Below are 24,012 nucleotides of genomic sequence, written 5' to 3'. Positions count from 1 at the left end.
TCAGAGTCATTTCCTCAGAATTCTGGAGACAATAAGCTTATTATTTCCTTTGAGAATAAAACATTTTAGAAACTTTGTTGTTTGAAAACTTATATTAAGGAAAGTTAGCAGTAACAAAGTTGTCCTAGAGAGGAGTTTCACAACACTGCACAACCTCTAAACCGATTTTAACTTCCCAAATCCAATACATCAAAAACAATTCATAAGAAAAATAGTCTTGTGCCTCAGAGCTTTTAATATGACTTATGGCAGGGCTCATTTCTGGGAGGACAGGTTTTGGCAGTGTAAATTAGGGCTGTTCACATTAAATTGTGGTACGGGTCAGTCCTATTTCTATAGCTCCCATAACTGTGGAAAGATGAGCCCTTCTTTTTATTCTGTTTTCTTTTCATGCATAATAGAGAATCACACCTGCTCCTTTCAACTCTAGGTATTTTTACTTGAAGGGTGTCCACAACTGTGCACTTCTCTGAGTACGTCTGAGCTGATATAGGGGCCCCATATTAATGCTTTGTAATGCTTTGTTCACCACTGACAATCCTCTCTCAAAGTCAGATAACTTTTTTTTTTTTTTTTTTTTTTTTAACTTTTCAGAGCTCAGGGCTTAATATACATGCAACCAGACCGCCTACCATAAAGACTAGGTCTGGAAAAAAATGTTAAAGCTGTATGTCCAGGTACTGAAAGCTTTGTGCAGGTATGCCCCAGTAAACTGCTAAATAAAAGGCAGGTTGTTTATTACTATTTTTATTTTTATTTTTATTTTTAATTTTTATTTTTATTTTTTGTTTGTTTTCTTGTTTTCCTAAACTTGCTTTCACAGCAAATAGGAAAATATAACAGAATAGGTCAAGTACTGTGTGTTCTCCTTCTGCATACACTAGTTAGTTTTTTTCCTGATTTCATTTGTGGTCAATGCAATGATTGTATGAGTCAATTAGACCTGTTTTGGGAAGGTATAGTAGACAAGAATAATTTCTCTGTATTATGTGTCACATGCTTTTGCTGTAGTGTCCCATTCCCAAAGCAGATACGGCAAAACTTATCTCCTTTGCAGGAACATTTTGAGATAAGACCAATTAATATTGTGAAAGTATCTTAAATTTACAGAACAAATCTTCTCTTTCATAATGTTATTATTCTCTAAAAGCCTTCTATTCCTTAGAAAGCAAGTTGTCTTCTTAACTTTGCCAGTTGTGTCCTTCTATTCTTTACTCTTACCACCATGAATACACATCACACAGACATTAGCATTAGGCTAGTGGGTTGACTTGATGATATCTTTAGAGTTTTTTCCAAATTAAATGATCTTACTCTTCTAAAAACCTCACTGGTAGGCAGAAACAATTATCATTTTTAAGTGCTAAAATCTGTCAGTGTGCATATGGTGGGATCAGTAGATAACTCAGGTTGGAAGAGGGTCACAGTGTCCAGCCCCTGTGTGTGGATGTTGAATGCAACCTTGGCCCTCAAGAGGTCCAGCCTGGTTGTGGAGCTCAGGGCAGTGCAGAGCCACACCACTGAGTGCACCCTGTCCATTTAGCTATGGGGAAGGGCCCTGACAGACTGCAGGGCCATCAGGGTCCACCCCAGACTAGGGAGCTGCCCTGAACTGAGGCCCTCAGCCCGCAGCTAAGCTACAGTCCCGTAGCTTGCATGGCACCTGTCTCTGTGATCAAATATAGGCCATATATTAATGCCCTGCCTGTGAGCTAATGTCCCAGCCTGGCTTTGTGGAGGTGCTCCATGCTTTGTGTGCTGTGGCTGTCCCAGCCTGCCCCGCTTCTTGGGTGGAAGGGACAGGCCATGGCTGACAAGCCCTGGCTGTGGAGACCCTGCTCTCCCCAGCCCTTTAAAGCAGGGCCAGCTGTGAAAAAACAACTGATTGCTCTAGACTTAACCTACAGAGATCTTGAAAACCTCCAAGGATGGAGACTGCACAACATCTCTGGGTAGCCTGTGCAACTGCTCCAATGTCTTCACCTGGAAAAAGTTTCTGTATCACTGTTACTACAACTTATGCCTGTTGTGAAGATAGCAGTTATGTCTTAATGCTAAGCTACCTGTAGGTACAGGATGGTTGAAGCCATTTCTTGTCCAAGCTGAAAGAAAACTGTCCCTCACAGGACAGATGCTCCAGCCATCTCAGTGTCCCTGTGCTATCCTTGCTGCAGTTTGTCCATGTCTTTCTTAAATGGGGAGGTCCCAAACTGGATGCAGTATCTAGGTGTGGTCCAACAAGAGGCGAATAATCACTTTCTGTGATCTATAGTCATGCTGCTTTTCAAACAGCACAACATGCTGTTGGCCTTCTCTGCTGCCAGGGCTCACTAATGGTTCCTGTGCAGTTTGCTATCCACCAAGACTCCCACGGTCTTCTCCACAGAGCTTCTCCCAGCAGTTCCTAGCAGTTCCCAGCCTGAGTCACTCCAAAAAGTTCTTCTTTCCCATGTGCATCTTCAGATCCCTCTGGATGGCACTACTGTTCTCAAGTGTACCTACTGGTGTATCCTCTCCCCTCCCTCCCAGTTTAGCATCACCTGAAAACTTGTTGAGTGTACTCCATTGCCTCCTCCAGGTTGTTGATAATGTCAAACACGGCTCTTCCCAGGCTAGCCCCTTCTGGTACCCCACTTCTTTACCAGCATCCAGGTAAAGAAGGACCCATTAGTAACTATAATAATCAAATTATTATAGACCAATAATCTAAACAATTTTTACTTACTCATCCAGATGTTAATATCTTACTCTGAAAGTTAGTATACTGGTGTCAAAAGCCTTGCTAAAGTCTAGCTTAATGACATGCACTGCTATCTCATCATCCACAGATCTGGTCATTTCATTGTAGAAGTCAATCAGGTTGATCACACTTGATTAACTTTTGGTAAATTCGTGCTGACTTTTCTTAATCACTTGTGTTCTCATGTGCCCAGAAACATGGGCCAAGAGAACTCACTCCATGAGCACTACACAGTTACTCTCAGCTGGCTTGGCCCTCTAGCCTTGTAGTCACTGCAACCTATTGAGTTAAAGTCTGCAACTTGCCACCTCTGTTCAAATCCACCTAGGAAGAAACAAGCAACCCTTTTTATTCCATACTTTTAGGTTTGCAAAATTATTCTTTAGCCAATTAAAAATGGCAGATCTCTGAATCATAATCCTGGTCTTCTTCTGTTTGACATTCAAATTCTTAAATACAAACGTGAAAGTAGAAAATCCTCCAACTCAGACGTCTTTAGAGTCAAGTGTTCTGAGATCTGACCCTGTTCAGAATGTCAAAATTCATTATTGAATTTTGTACTTGTACAAAATTTGTGCTTTGCAATTTGTACTTTATGCACAGGCATACAGAAATAGATATTTGAAGACCTGGGGAAGGATTTTAGCTATAAAGGATCATGCAAAGACCTTGTGAAATCTTCCAGCATTTCACATAGTAAGAAGCTAGAAATAGTAATTTGAAAATCTGGAAGAAAAAAAAAAAAAAAAAGCCCTCCCACAATCTCTCATTATCTTTTGATATTCACTGGGAAAAGAAAAGCTTTGTCAAACCTAATGTGTTGGCTCTGTATTACTTGTGGAAAAATACAATCCCCCACAACAAGAAGTGTGTGTTGCTGTTTAACAGAAGAATCTCTAAGAGTTCATTGCCTAGTCCAGCTTTCATTGAAGTCCCTGAGGAAATTCCTATTAGTAAGCAGGATCATTCATTCATTCTTTTTTTTTTAATTTTTTTTTTTTTTTAACAGATTAGTGGGTGTTTACAAGAAGACCTTTTAGGCACCAATTAATCTGTATTCATATAGAAAATGCAGAGCTTAAAAATCTCTGACATTTTCTTCTATTGGTAATTCAGAATTTTGCCTTGGAAAGCAACAGGACTGACAGCATCCATCTTTTTTGGATATTAAACTTAGTGTTTATTTGTTTAAAATGTGTTTTTACTCATAGAATTCTGAACATGAAATGAGTATAAACCCTATAAAATGTATTGTTAATATTGTACACAGACTATTCCAGAGCTTTTACTCCTGCTCACAGCTTTGCTGAGAACCCTCAAAAAGAAATTTAGCAAAACTGTTCAACTTCACAGTTACAGTTCCAAATCATGTGGGCAGAAGAGAAACAGTCAAAAATCATATGAGTTATATACTGCAGCTACTTCTCAGGAAATGTTGAGTAACAACAGAGGCAGACAAAGAAGAAATTCACAAAATAAAAGTAGTTAAAACTCAACTGCTGCAGCTACATGACCTACAAAAAGGACACAGATTTTTCTTTCCTAGCTCCTTGCCCATTCATACAGTTGCTTGCCTACAGACTGCCTACTCTATGCAGAAGAGTATGCCAGCATTGTTAGGAACAATGTGTTTTGTATACTCCAGAGGATGTGTCCTAGTTTCTTGTACTGCTGGATTTGCAAGATCGTTGTCTGCATGATACATGGGTTTGGTGTTGAGATCAGCCCAGATGCCATCTTTAGGACAGTACAAAAAAACACCATGCACCTTTCTGTAGCCTGGAGGCTCAAGGGAAAATAAACTGTTGAGCAACATTCCTCTTACTGTAGAAAAAAAAAATAATCAAAAATAGGAAAGAGGCAGAAATCTTCCTTTCATACAATACCTACAACCAGTGGGCAATGTTTATTATTTAAAACAAAACCACAAACAATCCACCTATGTCAAAGAACTTTCTTCCCAGAAGATGAGAAATAATTACTTAGACTGGGCAGGGGAGCAAAAAAACTTTATGAGTGCCTTCTATTCCTGTCTTTTATCGGTGTTTAGTAAATCTAATCCTACTCACTGATCCTCATGTGCGAGTTATTGAACTGAGAACCTTCTCATCTATAATGTATCAGTATGCTGTTCCTTTCTGTTTGATATAGATTTTTAAAGCAAATGCAAAAGTAACAGTTGTAGGGAGTATTGTTAACTACTGCTAAACTTAGCCTGCTTTTGAAAGAGGCAGAACTCCAATGCAGAATGCGGTGGCTCATCACATGAACCTTAACAATCTAGGTAAGAGGTAAAGGAAAAATGATATTGGGATTAAGAAAACCTCATTAAATGGGAGTAGAAAGGACTTACAACTAGTAGCTTTATGATGGAAGGACTGTTATATGAAAGGACAGTATAAGAGCATGGCTTATTTAGCATAATAAAGACTGAGAGGAATTTTGATTGTTTTCTAAAATATTTTTTAGAAAAAAATATTAGGCCTAGTGAGGGAAGTGAAAAAAGGAGAGCAAATATCAAAGGAGAAGCTGTATACATTCTAATCAATTCCAATACAGGACTAAACATATACCAAGAATACTTTAAGAATAAAAATTCTTATAGTTATAATGGCAAAGTCCTGAAAACATCAAAGAGACTAAAAAAATCAAGTCTTTATAAGATAGAGCTTGTGGATGGTTTGAAACTTAGGAACCTTAGGAGGACTATATGATCCAAAATATTCCTTTAGTCCCTCTTGGTATGACCCACAGAGTTCTAGAGGCAGAAAAAGTTTGACATACAAATTACTAAAGGAACCTGACACTGTAGGTCCCAGCTCCAAAGAATGAAACTTGAATGAAACCTTACCAACCATTTAATCTAAATTTTCATCAGTACAATTCCTCAAGAAATAAAAGATCTGTTTCTGAGAACACCTGGAACACACTACTTAGGCAAATGAAGTAAAGCAAGGGGTAAGATTAAAAAATCCATTTAAGAGTTGTGATATTTCCTTCCTCAGTACCCTGGAGTTGGGTCATTGTTAAAGACGCAGGAGCAACAGAGTTCCTAAGCAGCAATTTTGAGTATATAAGGGAAGATGTTTTTAAACAAAAGTTAATATTGTAGGCTACCTGAAGAATTCAGAATATCAAAAACATATTGGAGTGTCCAATGTAAGTCACTTTTGACCTCCAAGTGCCTCAGAAACATCTGATATCTTTATGATTCTTAAACTTCAATGAGTTGTAAATTAAAAATCATGCTAGATCACCTGCAGATCATCTGTATTTTTCATTGACATCTGTTTTCTCTATCATGCATTAAAAATGTCACATGCAGCAGGCAGACAAGGAGGTAGTGTTTCCTCTTGAGCCAGGATATTCAGCTTGGGTGTTCGCACTCTGGCTTAATTTCCCAGTTCTACAGGTATCTTACATTTGAATGTCCAGTGTCCTTAGCAGGGAGTCAACATCTTCAGGATGAATACCTAAATATTAATTAGGTCAGAGAAAGTGTGTATAACTACAACATAGTGCTTGGAACACCACTGTGGCAAGGGACATGCCTATTTTCTAACCAGGACTACAGCCTGAGACTGTGACTGACAGCAATAAGTAGAAATTCCTGACTTTTCTTTTTCTTACACACAAGATAAAGGTAGCTCACACCACATCATTACATCTTTAGCAACCATCCCTGTACATTTTCTTAGCCTAGAGAAACTGTGAGATAACTGGAATTAATTAATGAGGGCTTACACTTTTGGTTAACTCATAACTGGAAATATCTCACCTCTACAGCAGAGAGCAGAACCATAGGACAAGGAGAAGCATAGAATCTGGACAGTGCACAACATGGATCAGAAGATAGTATACCGTTTGTTCAAGTGCTTACACTATGTCACTTGTATTGTTACTACATTCATTTATCCTGGTTAAAAGAAAAATGCAGAGAAAATTTCCCGGAGCTCATAGAACTTCTATGACAAAAGTAGAACTACTTTAGATTTCCAACATTAAGAACTGTATATGTCTCTGTAGGAATAAAATGATCCCCTAAAACTTAAAGTAGCTATTGATATACTTCATCTATATTAAAATTTATGTAATCTAAAACACTTTATCATTGGTATAAAAGGTGGTAGGTGATTCTGACTTCAAGCTACAGACTTTGGTTGAAGCTGTCAGGCATTCTCATGGGTTTTCTTGCCCAGCACAAATCTTTTCAACCTGTATCTGTTAATTATTAGTATTTCTCACATAAGTGGAATAAAAACCAGGCTTAGTTCAAGCTTCAGAAGCCTCAGGCACTGTCTTTCATTTGCCAACTTCTAGCTACTACATATTAGAAATATATGAAGGGCTCTGGGAGACAGGTGTACTTGGACTTACTTCACTCACATCTAATGCATCTTTACGGAGGGCATTAAAGTTGAAGAGGTCAAACAATATGAAATGATAATGCTTTTTGTACTACACCACTTATACCAACAGTTCTCTTTTCTGTTGTGCTCTTAATTAATATGTTAGGATAAGAGGGGCTCTCCTCAGACACTACCAACTATATGCTAATAAAAGAAGAAAATATATGACGGCCTACTTGATATACATGAACCCTATTGCTTAGTGTTGCTAAGCAATACCCTAGGAATGTGGATATTCACCATTTCTCTCTTCTTTCTTTCTTTTTTTTTTTTTTTCCCACTAAGGAGTTGCATTTGATTATGTAAGGGAAGAACGTAATTTCCATACCAGGTAGCCTCTGTCTGCTGCTTTCACAGCCTTAAGGAGAAAGTTCTCCAGGAAAAGGGGTTGCAACAAAGGAGAGATTTTTTGACTGTGCCCTTCCACTACAGTTTAAATAACATGAACGGAGGGATGTTTGAATGGACATCAGTGTCACAGGTGGCAGTTGTCTGATTTATTCCCTCTCAGAAGAATGTACTGGCATCTGCATGGATAGCAACACCTTGCCAGCTGGCCAGGAGGTGACATCAGCTGCTGTTTCAGACAGATGAATTGCACAGTGTGCACAGCTGCCGGCCAAAGCACAGATTTTCCGGGAGGAGTAGAGGGAAAAAGCATTTCAAACATTTCCAACAGTAGTTTTTACTTAATATTTGTTCACAGAATTAACTTTACTGGACCAGGTTATCACCAAAATCAACTTTCTGACACTACAGAAAGTTTCTTGGTTTGCGTACCATAAAGCACAGCAATTCACACAGGAACTTGCATTCTCTCTGATGTTGAGTGTAGTGTGTTTTTCTCAGAGTGGCCATAACACTGCATGAGCAATACGATTTTAATTAATCTCTTTTTTTTTATAACTGTAGATCACTCAGCCAAAATAAATACCCTTACCTTTAGGCAGCTAAACTAAATAGCCAGGTTTTAAAGCCTATTTAAATGTGCTGAGAACTCATAACTCTAATTGATAGTCATCTGCTCATGAAAGCATGTGACAAGGCCTCAGCTGGCTTTCAGGGACTAAGCTGTGTTACCACCATCAGAGCTCACACATGAGTACCAGCTGAGGAGCTGGCAATGTTGATGTACTGGTCCTTAATGCATTCCATAAAAGAGCCCCAAACAAGATTTGGGACTCCACTTTCTGACACTTTGAGGATCTTTGCAATTTAGTCATGAAGTGAGACTGAGTATTCCTAATTTATTTGTGGAAGGAAAATGCACATCCCAGTGTATAGGTAATAGATATAGATATAGATATAGATATAGATATAGATATAGATATAGATATAGATATAGATATAGATGATATAGATATAGATATAGACAGATATAGGAATGATACTTAGCTGAGGTTGAATCAAGCTGAATCACTTGGAAAGGATAGATATTGGATGAAAGTATCACACCAGGTTTGTAAAGCAGCCAAGTTAGAACTATAAAAATGGCCTTCTGATAATGTGAGCAGTAGTAGCATTTTAAAAGAACCTGGGAAATGTTAATATAATTGCATCTATTCACTAGTAGAATATACTTCTTTTTTTTTCCAGAAATGAATTATCAGTGATTTTTTTTTCATGTTTATAGTCTTATTAATTATCTCCTCAGATTTCCAGTTCATTCTGCCCATAGAAACTATGTAATTTGGTGTAGTCTTTTACAATGCTGATCACATTGTTTGAATATAAGAAAAACTATCCCTGTTTTTATTTTAAAGAAAGACATGTCTGCAGATGTGAGTACTCATTGCTCATTCTCTTCACACCTCATGCCCTTTAGATCACATATTTAATATATTCCACCTGAGTGAATTAAAAGCAGAATCAAAGACAGTGAATGGTTGTTTCTGGCTCATCTGGATATATCTGGCACTTCCTAAGTAAGGTACCTGGATTCCTGGATTCTCCAGAGACAGGGTATATTATTTTCCATCCTTTCTAACAATGGCTCCATATGGGTGATGCTCATAGGCATAAAACCAATGTAAGGGTTGGACAGCATTCCAAGTTGTATAGTTTACTCTAAGTGTTGTCTTTTTTTTTAGAAAATTTGGATCCTCTCTTTTTATGGTATAGAAGCAAAGGAGCTGCTGGCTTTTGTCTCTGATGTCTTAGGTAAAAGAGGAAATGAAGCAATAGATTATTGTTATATCTGCATCAATGAAGAGGAAATAGCCCTGACATACACATGGTGTGACTTAGAACGTATAAATTAGGTCTTCTGCAGTTATAGTGATTTAAGTTTTTTTCCCAATACTCATTCTTATTGTACCTTTCTTGAGAAGGACAGTTCTTTGGGCAACTCAAATGGCCTGAGTTAGTATATCTTTGGCTTAGTCTGACTCATCACCAAATATATTAACTAGAGTGGACTTTTCATTGAAAATGATCAGCATTCATGGAAATAACAAATGTGACTTTGCACTGAAAATTCAAGTGAACAGCTGGGGCAGTACTGTCTTAAATCAGCACAGTTAGATCTACAAGGTTATACTACTCAAGAGCAGAGCTGAAATTCCCATAATACAACCACCTATTTATTGCTCACCCCTATTAGAACTGGGATATGTTCAGTCTAATTGGAATTGTAGAGGCTACCTACAAAAAATAAAAATAAAAATAAAATAAAAAAGCTCTTCTATACATGTTAGTGTTCACTACTTTCAAAACTGTGTTTTCTCGCTTTAGTTAAACACATAAATCTGTGTTATGCTTCACAGATGGACACTAGCAACATGAATCTCTGACATTTTCCTCTTCATGTAAAATATGGATGTCAGGTTCCGTGATGCAAAGTAGCAAAACACTAAGTGCAGAAGTTAATCTCATTGGGATTCCTGAAGGAATTTTACTCGTCCTAGCAAGTACACTTTAAACTGATTATGTAGCTGTCAATTACTTTGCTGTTCTGTGTGCTGAGTTTACTTGAACTGTATTCTTTATTACAACTAAAATAAACCACTGCACTGGATTGTTTTTTCTCTGCTAAATAAATGAATATTGAATATGCATAAGTAATCTTAAGTACTGGATCTTTTTGCTCAGTTTTGTCAGTGACATGTCTGGTAAATGTCCACAGTTCAAAGTTGACAACAATGGTACACCTATAATTCTTCTTTGAGGAGTGAGGATTTGTCATGGTTTAACCCGGCTGGCAGCTAAACACCACGTAGCCGTTCGCTCACCCTCCCCCCTCCCTCTCTGGGACGGGGGAGAGAAATGGAAAGTGAAGCCCGTGAGTTGAGATAAAGACAGTTTAATAAGACAGGAAAATAATAATAATAATAATACAATGATGATAATAGTACTACTAATAATTATATGTACAAACAAGTGATGCACAATGCAATTGCTCACCACCCGCTGACCGATGCCCAGCTTAACCCCGAGCAGTCCGGCCCCTCCCCCCGGCTAGCCACCCCTATATATTGTTTAGCATGACGTCAGATGCTATGGAATACCCCTTTGGCTAGTTCGGGTCACCTGTCCTGGGTCTGTCCCCTCCCAGCTCTTACTGCACCCCCAGCCTGCCTGTTGGCAGGACAGAGCAAAAGTCTGAGGTGTCCTTGGCTTGGTATAAGCACTGCTCTGCAACAATTAAAACATCGGGGTGTTATCAGCACTCTTCTCATCCTAAGCCAAAACACAGCATTCCACCAGCTACTAGGAAGAAAATTAATTCTGTTCTAACTGAAACCAGGACATCTATCCACCCCTTATTCCATACCATTTATGTCATGCTCAGGTTACACTCTTTTCCATACATTCTAATTAGTCACCTATAGTAGTCATGGTAGTGGTAACATACAGTATTATATAGCAATTAACATGGTACAATTCAGTTCATGGGCTATTCTCACCCAGTATTAAATCTCCTTGAGGTACACACCGGACCTCTCCGTTCTTTTGCATCACCCACCAAGTGTATCCAGGTCCCTGAGCGAAAACAATTCCACGAATGGGTTTGCCTTTTCCTGAGGCAGGAGTAGCCCAGACTGTTTTACCCAGCATATTTTTTACATGCACTACAGGAACTTTATCCCCATCTACAGTACGTAACAGGTTTGATTGGGCAGGTCCAGCTCGGTTGGCAGATCCCCTAGTATTGACTAGCCAGGTGGCCTTTGCCAAATGCGTATCCCAGTTTTTGAATGTCCCAGCGCCCATTGCTTTCAATGTAGTCTTTAACAGTCCATTGTATCGTTCAACTTTCCCGGAGGCTGGTGCATGATAGGGGATGTGATACACCCATTCAATACCATGTTCTTTGGCCCAAGTGTCTATAAGGTTGTTTCGGAAATGAGTTCCATTGTCTGACTCTATTCTTTCTGGGGTACCATGTCGCCATAGGACTTGCTTTTCAAGGCCCAGGATAGTGTTCCGGGCGGTGGCATGAGGCACAGGATATGTTTCCAGCCATCCGGTGGTTGCTTCCACCATTGTAAGTACGTGGCGCTTGCCATTGCGAGTTTGAGGGAGTGTGATGTAATCAATCTGCCAGGCCTCTCCATATTTATATTTCAGCCATCGTCCTCCATACCAAAGAGGCTTTGACCGTTTGGCTTGCTTGATTGCAGCACATGTTTCACAGTCATGAATAACCTGTGCTATAGCGTCCATGGTCAGGTCCACCCCTCGATCACGAGCCCATCTGTATGTTGCATCTCTACCTTGATGGCCTGAGGTGTCATGGGCCCATCGGGCTATAAATAATTCACCTTTATGCTGCCAATCCAGGTCCACCTGAGCTACTTCAATCTTAGCAGCCTGATCCACCTGCTGGTTGTTCTGATGTTCTTCAGTAGCCCGATTCTTGGGCACATGAGCATCTACGTGACGTACTTTCACAGCCAGGTTCTCTACCCGAGCAGCAATATCTTGCCACAATGCAGCAGCCCAGATGGGTTTGCCCCTACGCTGCCAGTTGTTTTGCTTCCATTGCTGTAACCATCCCCACAGGGCATTTGCTACCATCCATGAATCGGTGTAGAGATAGAGAACTGGCCATTTTTCTCGTTCAGCAATGTCTAAAGCCAGCTGAATGGCCTTCACTTCTGCAAACTGACTCGATTCACCTTCTCCCTCAGCAGCTTCTGCAACTCGTCGTGTAGGACTCCATACAGCAGCCTTCCATCTTCGATGCTTCCCCACAATACGACAGGACCCATCAGTGAACAGGGCATATTTCTTTTCATTTTCTGGTAACTGGTTGTACAGTGGGGCTTCTTCAGCACGACCCACCTCCTCCTCTGATGATATCCCAAAGTATTTACCTTCTGGCCAGTCCATAATCACTTCCAATATTCCTGGGCGACTGGGGTTTCCTATTCGAGCCCGCTGAGTAATTAGTGCAATCCACTTGCTCCATGTAGCATCAGTTGCATGATGCGTAGAAGAGACCCTTCCCTTGAACATCCAGCCTAGTACCGGCAATCGGGGTGCTAGGAGGAGCTGCGCTTCAGTACCGACTACCTCTGAAGCAGATCGAACTCCTTCATATGCTGCCAATATCTCCTTTTCAGTTGGAGTATAGCGGGCCTCAGACCCTCTGTATCCCCTGCTCCAAAACCCCAGGGGCCGACCTCGAGTTTCCCCAGGTTCTTTCTGCCAGAGGCTCCAGGTGGGGCCGTTCTCCCCGGCTGCAGTGTAGAGCACATTCTTTACATCTGGTCCTGTTCGAACTGGCCCAAGGGCTACTGCATGGACTATTTCCTGCTTAATTTGTTCAAAGGCTTGTCGTTGTTCAGGGCCCCATTCAAACTCATTCTTCTTACGGGTTACTTGGTAGAGCGGGTTTACAATCAGACTGTAATTTGGGATGTGCATTCTCCAAAACCCCACAACACCTAGGAAAGTCTGTGTTTCTTTTTTGTTAGTTGGTGGAGACATAGCTGTTATTTTGTTGATCACATCCATTGGGATTTGACGACGTCCATCTTGCCATTTTATTCCTAAAAACTGGATCTCTCGTGCAGGTCCTTTGACTTTATTTTGTTTTATGGCAAAACCAGCTTTCAGAAGGATTTGGACTATTTTCTTCCCTTTCTCGAAAACTTCCTCTGCTGTGTCACCCCACACAATAATGTCATCGATGTACTGCAGGTGTTCAGGAGCTTCCCCCTGCTCCAGTGCAGACTGGATCAGTCCATGGCAAATGGTAGGGCTGTGTTTCCACCCCTGGGGCAGTCGATTCCAAGTATATTGGACTCCCCTCCAAGTGAAAGCAAACTGTGGCCTGCACTCTGCTGCTAGAGGGATGGAGAAAAATGCATTAGCGATATCAATTGTGGCGTACCACTTGGCTGCCTTCGATTCAAGTTCGTACTGAAGTTCCAGCATGTCCGGCACTGCAGCACTCAGTGGTGGCGTCACTTCGTTCAGGCCACGATAGTCCACTGTTAGTCTCCACTCGCCATTAGACTTTCGCACTGGCCATATGGGACTATTGAAAGGTGAATGAGTCTTGCTGATCACTCCTTGGCTCTCCAATTGACGAATTAGCTTATGGATGGGAATCAGGGAGTCCCGGTTAGTGCGATATTGCCGCCGGTGCACAGTTGTGGTAGCGATTGGCACTTGCTGTTCTTCGACCCTCAGCAACCCCACAACAGAGGGGTCCTCTGAGAGACCAGGCAAGGTAAATAATTGTTTAATGCCCTCTGTCTCTAAGGCAGCTATACCAAAAGCCCACCGGAACCCTTTTGGGTCCTTGCAATATCCTCTTCTGAGATAGTCTATGCCAAGGATACATGGAGCATCCGGGCCAGTCACAATACGGTGCTTTTCCCACTCATTCCCAGTCAGACTCACTTCAGCCTCCAATACAGTCAACTGCTGAGATCCCCCTGTCACTCCACAAATATAGATGGGCTCTGGTCCTTTATAGCTCGATGGCATTATAGTGCATTGTGCACCGGTGTCTACTAAAGCCTTATACTTCTGTGCGTCTGATGTGCCAGGCCATCGAATCCACACAGTCCAATAAACTCGATTATCCCTTTCCTCCCCCTGGCTGGAGGCAGGGCCTCCCTAATCCTGGTCGGAATCTTCTTCGTTTCTGTGTTTGAAGGACTGTCTGCTGGAAGTTGGAGCAGCAAACTTTTCAGAGAATCCCTTCTTCCTGATTGTTTTCTTTTGCAACTCACGTACCCGTGCCTCTAGGGTCGCGGTAGATTTTCCATCCCATTTTCTCATGTCCTCTCCATGGTCTCGTAAGTAAAACCACAGGGTAGCACGGGGTGAGTACCCACCATATCGTCTTCCTTGTGTGGATGAACGACTACCCCTGATAGCTGAGACACTGCTCTGTACAGGTACGGAGGAGAATAATCTCTCTTCAAGTTGGTGAACCTTTTCAGAAAGTTTCTCCACAGTGTTCTCTTTTGGTCGGTGGACACTGGTTGGTTCAGGTGGGGATGAAGATAGATTCTCTTTAAGTTGGTGGAACTCTTCAGAAAGTTTCTCCACAGCTGAGACGCAGGCCTGTAAGGAAGAGGAGAGACTTTCTTCGTACTGCCGGAGTTGTTTAGCCACTTCATCCACTGTGGGTTCCTCATCCTCTTTCCAGGCCATTATTGCCAATGAGTTGGCATATGATGATGGTGCACTCCGTACAAACTTCCGCCACATGGGTCGCGTACACCTGACTTCATCTGGATCTTTGGATGTTTGTCTGAGGTCTGGATCCTCATAAATCACTTCCCATACGGCTAATTCCCTCAGATACTGGATTCCCTTCTCCATAGTGGTCCACTTGCCTGGTAGACATAAAAGTTCTTCCTTGAAGGGATACCTTTCCCTCACAGCTGAGAGGAGACGCCTCCAGAGGCTGTGAGATTGTGCTCCATCTGCAATTGCTTTGTCAATGCCTGCATCTCTAGCAAGGGATCCCAGTCGCTTGGCTTCCCTGCCATCTAATTCCACACAATTGGCTCCAGTGTCCCAGCATCGGAGCAGCCAGGTGACAAGCTGCTCACCTATACAGCGACCAAAATCTTTTCGCACATCTCGTAACTCACGCTCGTTTAGGCTTCGGGTAGTTACTGTGGATTTTTCGGCATCCTCATCTTCCTCCTCCTGAACCCTTGATGGCCCAGCGTCATCGTCGTCTCCGTCGTCTCTATACCTAGATTTGGCAGAAGATTCTCTGCGTTCTAAACGACCTGAATCTCTATACCATTTTTTCACCTTCTCTACAGGGGCAGCTTGCACTGCTACTGCTCGTTTCTCTGACCTTGTTACAGGGTCTGCCACAGAGGTTGGAATACCCTCCGCAGGGTCAACTTGCACTGCTACAGCTCGTTTCTCTGACCCAGCTACAGGAGCTGGAGCGGCTGCAGGAGCTGAAGCAGCTGCAGGAACCGGAGCTGGAGCAGCTGCAGGAGCTGGAACTGGTGCGGCTGCAGGAGCTTGAACTGGAGCAGCTGCAGGAACCGGAGCTGGAGCGGCTGCAGGAGCTGGAACTGGAGCGGCTGCAGGAACCGGAGCTGGAGCGGCTGCAGGAACCGGAGCTGGAGCGGCTGCAGGAACTGGAGCTGGAGCGGCTGCAGGAGCTGGGACTGGGGCGGCTGCAGGAACTGGGACTGGAGCGGCTGCAGGAGCTGGGACTGGAGCGGCTGCAGGAGCTGGGACTGGAGCGGCTGCAGGAGCTGGGACTGGGGCGGCTGCAGGAGCTGGGACTGGAGCGGCTGCAGGAGCTGGGACTGGAGCAGCTTCAGGAGCTGGGACTGGAGCGGCTTCAGGAGCTGGGACTGGAGTGGCTGCAGGAACTGGGACTGGAGTGGCTGCAGGAGCTGGGATTGGAGCATCTGCAGAAGCTGGGACTGGAGCGGCTGCAGAGTCCACCGTAGGGGTCACAGTGGCCGTTGGATCTGTCACGGGACTTGGAGTGGCCGCAGGGTCTGTCACTAAGTTGATAGCAGTATCCATGGCAGCTCGATAGGCATGAGCCAGGCCCCAGCATGTTACAATGATTTGTGTTACTTTGGAACTTCCCGAATCGCGACACCTTTTATTCAAGCATTCTGCCAGTTTTTGAGGATTTTGCACTTGTTCAGGGGTGAATTCCCAAAACACTGGGGGTGCCAACTGGTCTAGATGCCTGCCCATATCCTCCCATACTCCCTGCCACCCACAACTATACTGCCTCTGGGCAGATCTCCGGATGAGCTTCCTAAGTAGTTGTTTAACTTTAAGCAGAACCTGAAGTGCATTCAGGAGGCAGAACAACAGGACTATGCTGGTCTGAGTATCCCAAGGATATTCAATATCTTGGAGAGCTATTGTAATAAACTCGGAGGATAAGAGCGTGGTGAAGGACGAAGGGAGAGTGATCAAGGAGGGTACAGGGGTGGTGAAGGAGAAAGGGAGAGTGATCAAGTAAGAAAAATTATCTTCCCCTTTCCCCTCCACAGATTGACTCCCTAATGAAAAAAGGCAACAGATACAATTGCTAATAGTTTCCAAAATACAGTTTCCAAAGTATAGAATCGAAGATGTTACTGAGTACAAATACCAGGTTAGAGTCATGGCCAGATATTTCATCATCTCATAAGCCACTGATACAACACACAGTACCATAATGGTCTGAAACCAGGGCCCAGAGAGGATAAACAACATGACAGAGAGCACATACGGAAAATAACGTGCTATAATACTCAATTTGGAAAACAGGCGCAGCACAGTTGAGATTAAAGCAATCAGCATTATGACAAGTGACTATTAAGCAGGTCTAATACTTATACCAATTTTAGTTTAACACACTCTGGTCAGATCTGCCGTTATCTCAACCTTTCGGGCCCCACGTTGGGCGCCAAAAAGACTGTCGTGGTTTAACCCGGCTGGCAGCTAAACACCACGTAGCCGTTCGCTCACCCTCCCCCCTCCCTCTCTGGGACGGGGGAGAGAAATGGAAAGTGAAGCCCGTGAGTTGAGATAAAGACAGTTTAATAAGACAGGAAAATAATAATAATAATAATACAATGATGATAATAGTACTACTAATAATTATATGTACAAACAAGTGATGCACAATGCAATTGCTCACCACCCGCTGACCGATGCCCAGCTTAACCCCGAGCAGTCCGGCCCCTCCCCCCGGCTAGCCACCCCTATATATTGTTTAGCATGACGTCAGATGCTATGGAATACCCCTTTGGCTAGTTCGGGTCACCTGTCCTGGGTCTGTCCCCTCCCAGCTCTTACTGCACCCCCAGCCTGCCTGTTGGCAGGACAGAGCAAAAGTCTGAGGTGTCCTTGGCTTGGTATAAGCACTGCTCTGCAACAATTAAAACATCGGGGTGTTATCAGCACTCTTCTCATCCTAAGCCAAAACACAGCATTCCACCAGCTACTAGGAAGAAAATTAATTCTGTTCTAACTGAAACCAGGACAGGATTGTGACTTCGTATAAACCTGGCTTTATGAATTATGGGATGCAATACTCATTGTGTATACATTACAGGATTGCATGATATTAACAGCCTTGGTCTTCATGACAATACCAGTAGAAGACGCTGGTTGAAGAAAAAAAGTCTATGAAGAAGATGATTTAAATAAATATCACAATAGTTCCAAGTCTTGTTTATTTAGCAAAAGTTTTGAATACATTGGAAATATCAAAACTACTCTTTTTCTTCCTTATCTAATTAGACAGCAAGTATTCTCAGACAGAGATTGACTTTTTGCAACATGGATGTAAGCACCAAGGCTAACTGGACACTCACAGACGATGAATCTTATCTACACAAATAGATTTCGTGGCCCCTTGTCTCCCTTTATGAAAGATTGTCACTCTAAAATGTAATCCCTCTAGTCACAATAGCTAACTATATTCTACCCTCAACATTTGTTTCTCCCATTTGATTGCAAAGAAAGCCTCAAGTGACCAGGTCACACACAGATACATACTATATAGGTGACACTAATGTTAACTTTGTAGGCAATAATGAACTTTGTTGGGGCAGTCTTTCTCTGAAAGCCAGGTACTTAAGTTCGTTTCGTGTTCCTGGTGTTTGTAACACCACTAATAAGGTAATGCAGTTTCTAGACCAGGTTGATTTAAATCAGTTCAAAAGTGGATCTCCAATGAGCTCATGTTTATAGTGTCTGATAGACATGTATACATAAGCACACTGTGTCTCTGTGTGTACTTGGTTAGCACTACTGCTATACAAGCAAGAAATAGCTATCATTTCACAGTAGGATCATTTGTCAGTCTCACCCACTTCTTTGTCTTTGAACTTTAGTTCTTCCTTCTACTTCAACTCTGTTCTCCCTTTCACAACCACAGGTTCTCCAAAAAAGAAAATGTAACCTTACTAAAAAAAAAATCAAACTAAGACCAAATATACACACACATTATGGTCAGTAAAGGAAGGACCAGATGAGGAATTTTAGAAGAGAGCCACTCGGATTATTTCTAAGCTAACAACAGATGTTTACACTTCAATACATAAAATGCTTAATTCTAGTCATAGTATTATATGAACTGGTCACTCTGAGTATGATCAGGTAGTGCCACTCTCAACAGTAGATTCATCTCAACAGCTGATATCTGCCAAATGACACAACTGTAATTGTAGGCAGTTTTAAATTAATGTTTTTAACTCAGCATCAGAGCTCTTTTTAATCTTTTTATATGCTCTCCCAGTTCCCCTCTGAGATTAGAATTGCTATTATTCTGCCCATTTCTGGCATGCCAGCATGAGCAGAGATTACAGTTTGCACTATATAATTCCTGCCTTGGAGGAGATGCTCCTTGTTCTGTTACTTCTATGCCCTCTTGCCTCAGTTTTCACCATAAAGGATAACAAAGGACTGTAACACTCAGATTTTAAACCTAAGACTTCCTTCTGTAAGCACACTACTAATCAGAAAATTTCATATTCTGTTTCACTCCCATCCCTTTTGGACATCCAATCACTATCTGACTGCAGATAAAGATATCTTAAATGAAGTCTTTGTATAGATAACCCCGATGTGGGAGGTACCTGAATGCTCTAGCTTCATGTATTTGTATCAGCCAACATACCTATTCAGCAGTGTCTGTATTACAGAGTATGCTGAGAAGCTGAACACTAACACCTAGGCTCAGTACACAGAACACTCTTTTTCAGTGTTTCTCATACCTGGCACTGCTAGATCACACTCACCTTTCCAGTCTGCTACAGGTTGCTAGTCAGTAGGCCTTCCATGTTATCCTTTATTTAGTAGTCCAGTAGTTCAAATATTGGTTTTAGCAAACACCACACTGAACTTTCTGGTGAACTTTTTGTCTTCCCTTTTGAAGAAACAATTTTATTTTTTTTTTTAAGGAATTTTAGATCCTGGCAAAGCATTATCAAAAAGTAGAAAATTTGCTATTAAGAAAATGTGTCCTTTATTTTTTTTCAAGCACTCTACTGTTTATTAGAATTCAGGTTTTTAATTAAACATTATATTAGGAAAATAGCAGCTGCAATTTATTCAGCAGGTTCATTTAGACCAAATTTACAACAACAACAAAAATTAAGATAAATTTTCTTTAAGAATAATGAATTTAAGCCACAACTATCCTTTCAAACTGGCCCTATAAGTTAAGGACCTCTATTCCTGGATTTCATTAATCAAATAAAACCATTTCAGAAAGAGTAAGCACAATCATTCTGTATTACTAACTGTATTAATAAAGATGAAGGCTCAACTTATCTTCAAATGATCATCCCCCATAGGCATCCTTGATACAGTGTCTATAACAACCTTTTAAGACTTAGAAAGACATGACGCAAAGTGAGCATTTTTTTTTGAAAGCATAAGCAGCAAGGCTTCCAGTCTCTCAGTTGTTCATCAAAACACTTCAATGTATCTTGGAGGTCTCTCCTATATCAAAACAATGCTAATGGTTCACCTACTGCAACCAGCATGGAAGTATGTGGTAAAATGAAGTAAACTAAGGAGACAAGTAAATCTTTTCTTGATTTGTGGTGGGTGTAAAGCTTCCAGTGAGCAGTGAACTCAATATTTTTTCAGTGCCTGATCCAGCACTCCCTTGTGATGAGTCTTTTGACTCATTTTAGGGGCAGGTATCAAAATGAGTGATTCATGTTTTCTTGATTTCATCCCTCCCTCTCACTGTTGCTGTGCTATTGCACTGTTGCACAGCAGTTTTTACTGTCTTAAATTTCAATTCCTACAACTACTGATGTCAGCAGTCTGATTTTCAGTAGAAAATATGAATGTATCATGCAGTGTTTATATATATATTCCATGAAGCTACATTAAACTAAAATCTCTGTGCTACCTACAAATGTGTCAAGTTATGTATATCTATTTTTCTAGCACTAGCAGAATTAAATTAGCAGACAACTTCATGCTTCTCTCTGTTAACAGCTCAGACTTGTAATAAAATAGGAATTTGATACAATAGCATTATTATTTACATCTAACTTTTCTGGGGACTCTTACCTATTTTCTCCCAAACATCAGACCAATCCAAATTGAACTAGCAGAATACTGCAATGGTCATTAACACCAAGCAATTCAAACAGCAGTGGTCACTAACACCAAGCAGGAAGCATAGTCTGCTCTTATGCTTCTCCACTGACAGAAAATTTTGTCAAAATGGTGAGTGAGTGGGTCTGTTTATCAACAAAGACTATATTTCAAGATGCAAATAGCATAAATAACAAAACGATAATGAAATTCAGAAATTTAATTTAATTTAATTTAATTTAGAAATGAACATTTCTCTTCAGATGTGCAGAAAAACTTATTTTGGTATCGTGTTACTGTTTCTTCACCCATCTGTAAAAAAGAAATTATTCAACTTATTAAGGATGAGATGGGATGAAAATATCTGCATATTCTTTTTGACTGGAAATGTTTCAGGAATAAATGAATGTCACATTACATTATCTGTGTATACTGTTAAAAATACCTTTAAAATTTGCATTTGCAAGCTCATGTTTTCATACAGGTTAGAATGGAAAAGTGTCCATGCAATGGCAGACACAGTAGCAGACAAATACTTTTTTTGTTAAATGTTGTTTTATGGGTAAATAATATATGCAGAAAGGAAAATTTCTATTACAACTTAGATATATTTAATGCATTTTTTTTCTCATTTATCCTGTATCAGAATACTTCCCAGCTGGAGTTTTCAGTTTTAAGTGCGTATTTTCATGCAACGGTTTAATTCTGAGCATGCAAGAAAATTCAGAATAAGAAAACCTAAGAGGTCCACAGAGTATAAAATTAAGTAGCTAAGAAACAGGAGCAAATTTTAGAATTTCACATTTGGACTAACCTGTCATTACAATCTAGAGTTTATGGTTGATAGCAGATTCCTATTCCATCATTCTTGAATCTTAGAAAAACAACTTTCCTCTAAAAGATATCTTACAAGGTCTGTTTTACTCCCCTAAAGCAAACAGACTCTTGCTACCCAAATTCTTATTCTTTAATCATATGCACTTTTGAATACTATCTATTTTACACTCCAACAATATCTATAAATATTGTTTATGTACATTTTGCAAACAAAATATTTTTGCAAAAGAAAATACTGCAGAAAGTCAGGCTACAGCTGTTACATCTTTGCATATGATGCACTTCTGAATAGTTAACTTGATACTCATCTTTTGGTGACAGAAATCAACTACTCTTTTCAATGGTTTTAATTTGCTTGAGTAGTTCATTTAACTGCAAGAAAGTAAACAAAAAAATGCATATGTTTTATTTTCCAAGCACCATGGCAATAAAAATAATTGTAGATACATTTTATAATGCAGAAAAAGCCACTGAAATGTTCATGATGATCAAACACTAGAAGAATATATTATGACTGCCTTAGCTACAGCTATGTTTGGAGTCCCATCACTGTACATGCAGCATAAGCAAATCCTCTGTGATAGTTCTGTTTCTGTGCAATCTTTCCATGAACACAAATTCCATGAATATGAGATATAGTGCAATATCCAGATGCTCAACTGAACCTTGAATTCCCCAGTGCTTCACAAATCCACCCAGATGCCATTTAAACTAGCTTTACTAAAGAACTGTGAAAACTTCAGGACTGTAATGTGCTCACTGCGACATGTAACTTTTGTCCAATGTAAGCATCTGAAAAGGTATTCCAGAATTTCTGCTCACAAAAATAACAACAACAAAAAATCTATCTGAAAGGTAGGTAGCAAACTGTGGGTGTGTGCCTGTCTGCCCCTTTCAGCACCTCAGGGGTGGGAAACAAGGCTGCAGTGGCAGCTTTTTTCCACCCACTCTCAAAGCTTCCTCCAGAGCAGAGACAAAAACTCCTTAGAGGAAATGGTCTTCTAAATTAAAGCCACTGGATCCTGCAGTAGTCCCCAGATCCTGTAAACAATAGAAGAGCTAGAACACATTTAAGTGAAGAAAACTGAGCTTCTTTCTTCAGGGATAATGTTCTTATTTTTATATGAAGAACTAGTTATTTAAAAAATAATAAGTAAGTAATTCTAGGAGTAAACTATCACCTTTACTTCTGGGTCCAAATCTCTCGAGAAACATCTCGATCACTTCCCTAATGTTTGGATTCTAGAGATTTGGTTCTGGAGATAATCTGTTCAGGCTACAGGAGTTCTGGTAATAAGAGAGCTCTCACACCAGAAAATGAGTCAACTCCTCATCACAGGCAGGAGCTGAGCAGCTTTGAAGATCTCACTTCAGTGCAATTATGGTGTGTTACATATCTGTGGTGTCTTTTAGGAAAGCTTTTTGTAGAAGCTCCTGGTAGATGTTCACTTTTGGACGCATTTGTTGGGGAAGAGAAGTTATTAAGGACAGAAGTCATTTGGCACTTTGTGTCAGGCTTCATAAGTGGAATTTTAATCTGCATATTTTTATATAGCAGAGCCAACTGGGACTTGTACCTTATGCCCTATATAAAGGACTTCCATACATCCAAGAGCAGTGATACCCATGGCTCAGTCTACCCGTGGCTACTTTTTGTTCCTTATTGCATAGGTCTGTATGTCCTGGAAACATCACCTGTTTTTTTCCAGTGGCCCCTTGTGAAGTGTGGGGAGACTGGGGGTGCCATGGGAGCACAGGCACCTGCATCACATTGCCAGGCAGCTCTAGATAAATAAATCCCCAAGCAGGTCAGCTACACATGCACATCTGCCTGAAGCCCTTGGCCTGGCAGCTTAATTAACAATCTGCTCCTGCACAACAAGGCTCAGCCATGTGTCACTCCCACCAATTGATTATGCCAGCATTAAACAATCCACCCACCAGTTGTCCTCATTTAACATTTCAATGAGATGGAAATACATCTCTTGAGTAGTGTTTGCTGTGGTTGACTTAGTGGAAGAGTGGAAGGTATCTCAGAGCAAAATATGGACTGTTTGCTATCAGATGCTGCAGGACTTGAAAGTGAGCTGTCAGACCCATCTCTACCCATCACAAATGTACCTTAGGCAGAGCATCCGGCATCTACACAGCTAATATAAATAATGACATAGTTTCCTCTGAAAATAAACCTCAGGATTATTTCATATTGATGGAGTTCAATTGGAGTATTTTTCTTTGTTTGCTGGGGAGATCGATGTAAAGATACATTCAGGTGAAAAACAAAGAAAATTTCTAAGAACACTGTAAGAACTCTTTGTTTGTTCTTTTTACACTGCCTGTTAATGAATGCTGTCTGTTCATTGTAGGTATCATTGCCCTGATATATTCTTTTCATATTTCCAAATTCCCTGAATTAATTGTAAGCAAAAGGCAGTGGAACTAGGTTTGTCAAAGCAAAACTCCCCTTTGAGCCAGTGAAGCTTTGACATTATTCTAGGATGTGCCAAGTGC

Source organism: Netta rufina, assembly GCF_964035555.1.
Source record: "Netta rufina genome assembly, chromosome: 1".
NCBI classification, from domain to species: domain Eukaryota; kingdom Metazoa; phylum Chordata; class Aves; order Anseriformes; family Anatidae; genus Netta; species Netta rufina.
This window is presented reverse-complemented; position numbering follows the sequence as displayed.